The sequence below is a fragment of the Protomyctophum parallelum genome (assembly GCF_964188405.1).
Source record: "Protomyctophum parallelum genome assembly, chromosome: 21".
In the NCBI taxonomy this organism is placed as follows: Eukaryota; Metazoa; Chordata; class Actinopteri; order Myctophiformes; family Myctophidae; genus Protomyctophum; species Protomyctophum parallelum.
The window spans coordinates 32,301,452-32,308,997 of NC_139713.1; positions in this window are offsets into that span (position 1 = coordinate 32,301,452).

Sequence of the window (7,546 nt, forward strand, 5' to 3'; positions counted from 1 at the left end):
AGAAACATAAATGGCAATAGATTTAGTGAAAGAGCTTCTATGTTTCTATATGATGCTCTGTCAGCTTGACTCATGGGATCTCTCTGATGAGCCTCGTATATCACCACAGGAATGACTTAAAAATGTTTGAGAAAATAAAGGGACAGAGGCCCTGGGGAGAGGAGGGGGACGCAAACTGATTTCCATCATGAGTGGTTCACAGCATGACATATGATGAAGATTAACTACGTTGGAGATATAGCAGCAGGACCCTGACCCCTGGGCAAAGTAGTCTGCTATCAGGCAATGGTATTCTGCTACATTTTTATGCCCAACATCTGTTTGACAAAACATGTTGCTGGATACAGCTATGTAGATAAAAGGACTGTCAGCGTTAACGCATTGGGATTTATTTAAATGCATATACTGCACATTTGAACACCATAAATCACATATGTCTCCTTTGAACGGCTCCTTGTGGGCTTTCTGGTGACCTGTAGTGTCTGTACAACCTAGTTGTGAAAACAAATAGGAGTAGTAAAGGCAGAATAAAATGGTGTACTGGTGGAAAAGAAAGGTGCATTGTTTAACCACTTCAGACCTGTATACTTTGCCATATAGCATAGCAAAAATAGTTGATCTACATGAAACACAATTAAAGCATTAAACTTCAATTGAAAGCACAATTCAATTTATGACGATTGGATATGAACGACCTGCAACACATTTATACCTGGTGTTGGCCAGGTGGCTCATAGAATAAATCAGTGGTTCTCAACCAGTATGGGTCCATTTGTTTTTATTTTACACTCTCAAGAGTTCAATTATTTTTATTTATTTTTGCTGCTGCTGCATTGTCTGAAGGAAGCCAAACAAAAATAAGTTTTACTCTTATGTACCTGTACACAAGATGTAACACTAAAGTACAACCTTGGCCTCACTCCCCGAACCCACCTCACCCCTGCCCATTTTGACAGGCTGGAATGGCTTAGGGTTGACGACAGAGTACAGCATCTTGCAATGAGTCTGGTCCACAAGATTCGCTACACCATCAAGATACCCATGTACCTGTCTAAATACTTAATGTCAACGAAGTCCACACCTACAACACCAGAGGGAGTTCAACAAACCATGTGCAACCCAGATTCAGCTCAAAGGGACTAAATTAATTTCGGTCCTATGCCACCAAAATGTGGAATGCCCTTAAGACTCCTTCAAAACAGCTCTCAAAGGTTACCTAATACCTACGGATAGCTGCAATTCGAAACTGGCACCCGTAAATAAAGTCTGAGTCCCCCCCAACCCTTACTGTTTTTCCCTTTTTTACATCCTTTATATGATGACCCTGCTTTTTTGGTTTGTTTTTTAGAAGTTATATATAGTAGATATTTGTACGTCTCTAAATGTTCTGAATGAATTTAAATTAAATGGTGGACCCTGTTGTAAACAAGTGTAATGCTTAATCATGGTGTCGTCCAGGACCACAGTAGTTGTATTCCGTAAATGTACCCATTCTGCATACAGTGAATACAAATTTCAATCAAATGGTGCTCCGTGACTCAAATGCAGAATAAATAATGGGCCTTGAAATGAAAAGGGTTGAAAACCACTGGAATAAATGAATTAATATGGCCGTATCCTTACTTCACCCATTCATTCATTTGTATAAGAAATGTAGTAATGTGAAGTGAGAATTTTACATGGCCTATGCAAGGCATTATAGTAGTAGATAGTAGCCTTTCAAGAGGCATGAGCCAATAGTGGTAGCAAATATCCTACCCTATTAGCCTTGCTGTATTTGGCATGAACTTTTTGTACACCTCTGTAATTAGAGCATACACTATCCAGGTATATTGCTTTTAGAGACACACTAGTTTAATTTGCAAAGAAATATAGCTCATTATCCGTTTAAAAATGCAAATTACAGTGAAAATGAAGGATACTGCCTTCATAAACTATATAAATCTGGTGCACCTTTGTATACAGTATACTTCACATGGGACCTAGTACTGAGCATCTACCTGAATTTTGGAACTCTTTACGGCACCACGCTCAGTGGTGTATATAGTAACTACACACATTTACTCAAGTATTGTATACTTTACAGTTTTGAGGTATTTGTACTTTACTTGAGTATTTCCAATTTCCAGTACTATATTATATTATAGGCTTTACTTTTATAATGGAAGCCAAGGATCAGGCTGAAACCTTGCCAAAATGCCGAGTCACTAGAGGTTCCGTGCTGCTCGCATCTACAGTAGCATTCGGGCCGCATACTTACATGAACGCACTGCCGATCCGACCAATATGTCTGAGTCGTAGTGTTGTGGGCTCTGTTCAAAGTACCCATACCCATCTGTCTGTGTCCGTTTTGTGCCCCTATATGGAGATGTATTTTTCTGTCTGTCTACCTGAGTCCCTTTTATGCCCATACAGTATATGTCATAATAGCATTATATCTGCTTTTTTGTCCTTGTCAATCAAATGCAGAAGGGTAGCTCTTCTTAGATTTTATATAAAGTTGTACATACAACACAAAGAGGGAAACCTGCCAGTAAGATATTTAGCATTTAAATGCACTCTCTAAAGAAAAAGCTCACTTAGTCATATCTGGTTTGTTCGTCATAGAGAAAACCGCTAGAACTTCACAAGCTGTGACCCATTTACTATAGACCTATATTTTCCAGGCTGCCAGAGAATTGGCTGGTTAGTGTAGAGGATTTGATGTGCTGCTTTGTAAGTGCAAGAAATATGTTTCCACATCAAAGACAGTTGACCAATTTGTGTTGCTTAAGTTAATCCTGTTACTTTCTTCTGAAGGGAATTAGAAATGTCATGAGTAGGCCTATTATGTTGTTGCAGTACATTCAACAAACTATACAATGCCTACAGTATGACTTGAACACGTCAATCATTTGACAATTTCTACCAGTATGCACATCTAAATGCGAAATCTTTCAGGCTCACATTGAAAAATGTGAGCACCAAAACTTTTAGCATTGAGAGACTGGAGATGGCAACACGATCACCATGCTTGTGTCGTCACGTAGTAGTAGGGCATCACTGGTAAATGGTATTGGTATGGTAGTCAAGGATATTTTTGAGGGGCGCTAGCCCCTCCTATATTCAGATATTAGTGTAGATTTCCGTCTTACACAAACATTAAATTCCCATTGACAATGAATGGACAAATTTGCATCATAGTGTCTGAGCAAATAGACATGTTACGTCAAGATGATAAGAGCTTCACACACTTCACACAGGTGTGATTTTTTGTTAAAATAAGTGTTAAATATATTATCTCTATAATCTGATAGCACTCATTGCTAGCACTCATTTTTATTAGTAACAGGAGTCTGCATGCCTCTGCAGCTCTCAGAAAATGCCTTTTCAGGTCAGGACACCTATTTTATCCAATCAGGAACAAGCACTTACACAGGATACATGTTTGTGTGCCCTTGTATTCAATGGGGGTGCCCATCCGCCCCCCCCCCCCCTCCCCCCCATTTTTTATTATTATTTATTTTCAAAAACAATTATATATATATTATATCTTTTTTTATTATTATTTTCTAAGACGTATACAGTCTTGGGCATACCATGGGATAATTCCCAGGACGTCTGGAGACGTCTTGGGCACAAATTGAGTTAAACAAGGAGGGGCCTAAAGTGGTGATGATTATGACGGTCACCACTTCAGGAAGTAGGCCACTTCCTGGATTGTGCAATAAGGCAATGCATGCTTACTGTACAAAATGTGAAGATGTTGCAGGCAGGATGATAAGTCTAAAACCTTGTCAGAGTACTGAATAATGGTCGTGGGAATTGTGGAGGCGTTTCAACATGCGTGTGCTGAGAGAATGTGTACCAAAGCTCCATAGAGGGGGTGTTCTATTGTAGTAGAAAAGATGAAGTGATGACACAAAGAAATGAGCAGACAAAATTGGAACTGGAACACTATAAATTTTGAGGCTGATGAATCTCCCATTGGTTGTCGGCACCCAAGCAAGCAAATATTTGATTGCTCATGTCATTTAACCACAGACCATGACAATAGTTCTGTCAACAAAATGAACAAAACATTGTCAGCACATTTGATCATACTACATCTTCCGGACAATATGCAGCCTTCAAATCCAGTCCTATATTGCCCACAGGGCCCCTGATGTATAGCCCCCGGTGGCCACACGTGCCCCTTGAAGTGACTATCATGGCAGACCCCTGGACAGTATTCGAGCCAAGTTTGGTGCAGATTGGAAGTCTGCAATGTTATGTTTGTAACATTGATCGGCGACTATTCATCTTGGCGATGGATAGGCGGGAAATAGTTTTCATAGTAAGTCTCTGTTCCTGAGACTTACATACAGTACTTACATTTCCTAGTCTTTCCGACGAGTCCCCCAAATGTCCCTGGTGACACTTCTTGCACCATGCCAGCTGACACCCCAGTGCCCACACTGCCCAGCCATTCTTCTGCTCCTATCAGAAAGCCATAGACCATGTCAGACAGCAGTGCCACAAGCAGCAGACACCTAGCAGCTCTCAAACAAACTTAAACACCCACGACAATGATCCAACTAGGACTGACTGGGAACAAGACTGATATACACAAGGGGTGATTACAAACCAGATGCAGCTGGGGCAGACAGGGACATACATAGAACTAGAACAGAGACAGAAATACAAGATGTAGACATGACAGTCAATGAGACAATTATCTTGCCACTCCTTATCCCTAAACTTATTTGCCATATTTTACTATATACTATAATCTATAGCCTATCTACATCGATACATTGTGAGCTTATCTAGATCGGCTATTTGAACTATTTTAAAATATTTTTTCAAAATAGTAAAAAGTTTAGGGATAAGGCGTAAGGGTAAGATATAGCCCAAAGTCTCAACTGTCACACTATAGCTATATTTGTGGTTGGGGTGAAATAAATGGTAGTTTGCATTGCACATTTGTATGAACATTCGGGAAATGGTATGGTAAACGAAGGAAAGCTATTTGAAAGAGAAACCTTTTTTCCCATGTGTGCGACCTTGATTTTGAGGGGCGCTATCCCCTCCTATGTCCAGCTTTGTGGCAAATAAAAAAGAATCCTATCAAGAACAAGAGGTAGCATACCCTAATTCCACAGAGTAGGGGAACGCATTTTTTCCCTTGAGCGTCCTGAAACTGGGGGGAACTAGATCATATGAACTTCCTTTGGTACCCGTGAGCATCCCTCACTCTGGGCAGGTACTTATAGGAACAGAGGCATCAAGAATCTTGAAGACCAGACACAGTGAGAGCTACTCTCTCCTCCACTCTTAGTAGTAACCTCACAAGCTTGTTTTGGAGGTCTGTATAGCTTTGTTTTCAATGGCTTTGAGATACCTCTGTAGTACCATGAAGTATACAAGCATAGTCAAAGTGACACGAGGGCACCAAGGTCCTCATAGCACTGCTGTTGACATAGTTATATGTCAACAGCAGATATCCTGCTGTTGACAAAAGTCAAGTTATCTGGTTGACCTTTGAGATCACTTTCATTGCCATTTTTTCACCCGTGAGTTTGTTATCCAAGATACAACCCAAGTAGACCTCTTCCTTATTTGTGACTACATTGTCATCCACTCTAACCGTTGAGCCCAGGGACTTGTTGAGTTTATACTTGAACCAAACAGAATATATTCCGTTTTTCCATGGTGCAGTGACAATAATGTTGTCAGAGAGCCAAAGACAGATGCTATAAGCTCTGTGCTGCATATACTCTCAACCTGTGACTTATCTTTGTCCGAGAAAAGGAGAGCTGAGTCGTCTGCGAACAAGAACAAATTGCATTTACATGCCGAGTTCATGTTTACTAGGGATAAGGGGTAAGAGTAAGATATAGCCCAAAGTCTCAACTGCCATACTATATGAATAAGGATAAGAGCACCCCTCACTTCAGGGTATGATTTTGATCTACAGTAACAGCAGCTGGTGGTGATTGAACAGAGTGGAAGACAAATACTGTGCTACCAGCTTCCTGTTATGACCAAACATGTTCAAAATCACACCCATGTGAAGTGAGGGGCGCTCTTGTCATTGTACATCATCTCATACTGGCCAATCAGTAGAGCCTTGATATATTTTGGCCAAGCTCTTCAGCGACCTTTGGTTGGTTAGCGGATTTGCTCATCTACATGACGTAATTTTTCCCTTCAATGTCAATGGCGTTTAATGTTTTGATGTTTAATTTGCGTCATATTTAGTGGAATTTTGACCAAATTTCTCCTTTCATTGTCAATGGCAAATATTGAGACGTGTGGGGACAGGATTTAGCGGACATTTGATCTGAATTCCCCTTTCATTGTCAATGGCAAATATTGAGACGTGTGAGGACAAAAGCTGTACCGGTATATAGGAGGAAAACTCATCTTTTCACGATGATCATGTAAGATGACAACTGAATTTATGTGATATATGACGTAAATTCTCCATTCATTGTCAATGGCATAATGTTTGTGTTAGTATAAAATAGCCAATTTCCTCGTCTACATACTGTATGACGCAAATTCTCATTTCACTGTCAACTGCATTTAATGTTTGTGTTGCCACAAAAGTCCGATTTGTTCAGACACATATGACGTAAATTCTCCTTTCATTGTCAATGGCAAATGTGACACGAGTTAAGGACAAAAAGCTGTATATAGGAGGGGCTAGCACCCCTAAAAAATGCACTCTGTTGAGGTGCCAACTTGCGCCTTGCACACAAGTAGGCCATACATCGCCTTCTGCACTTTCTCCACTTTGGCACTTTCTCCACTTTAGATATGTAACCATATCTAAAGTGGTGTTCCTCCTATCCATGTGTGACCCAAAAGCCTATACTGAGCACTGAGCGTTAATATATTATTAATATTTGTTGTAGAAAACGGTTGCATATTAATTGCTTGCTATATTTAATACCTAGTAAACTGATACTTGGAGGCGTTGCTACGCTGTGTGTGAGCTTGCAGATTGGCTATTTTCGGCAAATGCTAGGGTTCACGTTGTTAAATCCCTAAACCATGGCCCACTGTCCATTTCTATGAGGCAGTAAGAAGTTACATTTCATGGAACTGAGTCTCACTTGGGGACGTTGTGGTATCCTACTTGCTCCGAGCAAAGCACAACCAGTGTAAGCTTAAATATCCTTGATGTCAGGCTTGTCCACAACTGACTGCTGTTGGAGACGCAGCAATTGATAAAGGCACCCAAGCGTAGAGAGAGAAATCTCCCTGTGCCTTCATTCATTCACATCAAGGTTCAGCACAGAGACAGAGGCACACAGAGACATGCAGTTTGTAACGGTGATGTATTTGTAAAGGAAAAGGGTAATAAGTTCAAAGTGGAGGTGGCAAGTGGCAAGTTTGCTGCTCTACTTTTTCTGGGGATCTATACTTTATTTAAAGTACGGAAAATATACTTATACATATTGTCTTTTCACTCGACTACAAGATTAAATGTTTACTCAACATTAAATTCCCACTGACAATGAATGGAGACTTTTACGTCATAGCGTCAGACCAAATCGGCTTAGTGTCTATTTTTGTC